The 2,085-nt window shown below is 37.7% G+C and overlaps 1 pseudogene; it reads left to right on the top strand.

The window, feature by feature from the left end:
- The first annotated feature begins 1,179 nt into the window (after positions 1-1,179).
- Positions 1,180-1,837, top strand: LOC102726944 (large ribosomal subunit protein uL6 pseudogene; annotated as a pseudogene).
- The last annotated feature ends 248 nt before the right edge of the window (positions 1,838-2,085 follow it).

Below are 2,085 nucleotides of genomic sequence, written 5' to 3'. Positions count from 1 at the left end.
ATGCACATCTAGAGATAGGGTGTGAGATTTGAGGGAAGCACTAACTGATTTGGAAATGAAGCCCATTAAAGACAAATGCTTGAAGAATTATGTCATTAAAATAACAAACTAAAGGGACACCTGGGTGGCTCAGTCAGTGAAATGTCTGCCTTTGGCTCAGGTCATGATCCCAGGGTCCTAGGCTCAAACCCCGAAGTGGGCTCCTTGCTCAGCAAGGAGCCTGCCTTTCCCTCTGCCTGCCATTCCCCCTGCTTGTGCTCTCTCTCTCTGACAAATAAATAAAATCTTAAAAAAAAAAAACTAAAAAAAAAATGGATAAACAATATGTGGTTGGTAAGAATTAATTTATGTCTCCCCCCAAATTAAGATGCTGAGGTCTTAATTTCTTGTTTGAGCCACAGTTTGTGGTACTTTGCCATGGTCACCCTAGCAAACTAATACATCTCCTAAAAGGGAAAAGCTTATGGTTTTGGAATCCCTTACCTTAAATAGTAACATAAAATATGGATACAGTATTGTGATGCTCCTTCAGCGAGATAGCAGTTTATACCGTCTCACTAGACTTTGTACTGTTCCACAGATAAAGTCTTAATGAATGTGAACTCACAGTTTAAGATTACAGACCTCAGAAGGAAACAATCCACCATAAGCAAGAGACAGGAGATACTGCAAGCAGAAAAAGTAAATCACCAAGAAATTGTTGGTCTTTAGGGGAGCCTGGGTGGCTCAGTCAGTTAAACGTCTGCCTTCGGCTCAGGTCATGATCCCAGGGTCCTGGGATCAAGCCCCACATCAGGCTCCCTGCTCAGTGGGAAGCCTGCTTCTCCCTCTCCCACTCCCCCTGCTTGTGTTCCGCCTCTCTCTGTGTCTCTCTCTGTCAAATAAATAAATCTTAAAAAAAAAAAAGAAATTGTTCATCTTTATATAAAAATAAGTTTAAAATTATTAAAGATATAGAAGCAGGAGGAAAAACAATATAAATATACATAGTGCAAAAAGTCATTTTTGAAATGAAACAGAATCTGGAAATAAAAAGAATAAAAAGAAAAATATTAAATTATGTATAAAGCTGCAGAATATATACATTTGAGGAAAAAAGTTAACTCAAAGCATATATATTGGAATTTGCCCTGATGCAATGAAGAAGGATTAAAAGATGACAGTATGGCTCCCTTTGCCACATCTACTACATGAATGAAAATCATTCTCAGCAATCAGATTGTCGACATTCCAGAAAATGTCCACATCACTCTGAAGGGACACACTGTTATTGTGAAGGGCCCCAGAGGAGTGGCCATCAATCACATCAGCGTAGAATTCAGTCTCCTTGGAAAGAAAAAGAGGCTCCGAGTTGAAAAATGGTGGGAAATAGAAAAGAGCTGACTACTGTCCACAGGATCTGCAGTCATGTACAGAACATGGTCAAGGGGGTTACACTGGGCTTCCAACATTACAAGATGAGTCTGTCTATGCTCACTTCCCCATCAATGCTGTTATTCAGGAGAATGGTTCTCTTGTCGAAATCTGAAATTCCTTGGGTAAAAAATATACCCATAGGGTTCAGATGAGGCCAGGCATTGCTTGTCCAGTATCTAAAGCCCAGAAAGTTGAGTTAATTCTTGAAGGAAATAATATTGAACTTGTATCAAACTCAGCTACTTTGATTCAGAAAGTCACAACAGTTAAAAACAAGGATATCAGAAAATTTGGGGATGGTATCTATGTTTCAGGCCGATGAATAAGATCTAAGTTGTCCAACTACAGAAAGAAACAAGATGCCAGATGCTTTTTCAGACTTACTTGTGATATTTTAAAGATGCAGTAAAAGCTGTATTGATTTGGGGAAAAAAGACAACTTAAAAGACAGTATAAAAAGATGAAAAATCCCAACATATTTCCACTGCAATCCCAGAGAGGAGAAGATGAGTGAATAAGAAAAAGAATATTTAAAAAATAAAGTGTCTGAGAAATTTTCCAAAATTCATATTAAGTTTTAGTTTGAGTAAGTCCACAATCTTAAGTATGAGAAATTTAAAAACATATATACAGAATAGGGAAATTTTAGAACACCAAAGACAAAGAGTA

Source organism: Leptonychotes weddellii, chromosome 13, assembly GCF_054177405.1.
Source record: "Leptonychotes weddellii isolate Sample4059 chromosome 13, ASM5417740v2, whole genome shotgun sequence".
NCBI classification, from domain to species: Eukaryota; Metazoa; Chordata; class Mammalia; order Carnivora; family Phocidae; genus Leptonychotes; species Leptonychotes weddellii.
The sequence above is the reverse complement of the archived record's forward strand: the minus strand, read 5'-3'. Positions and strand labels throughout refer to the sequence as shown.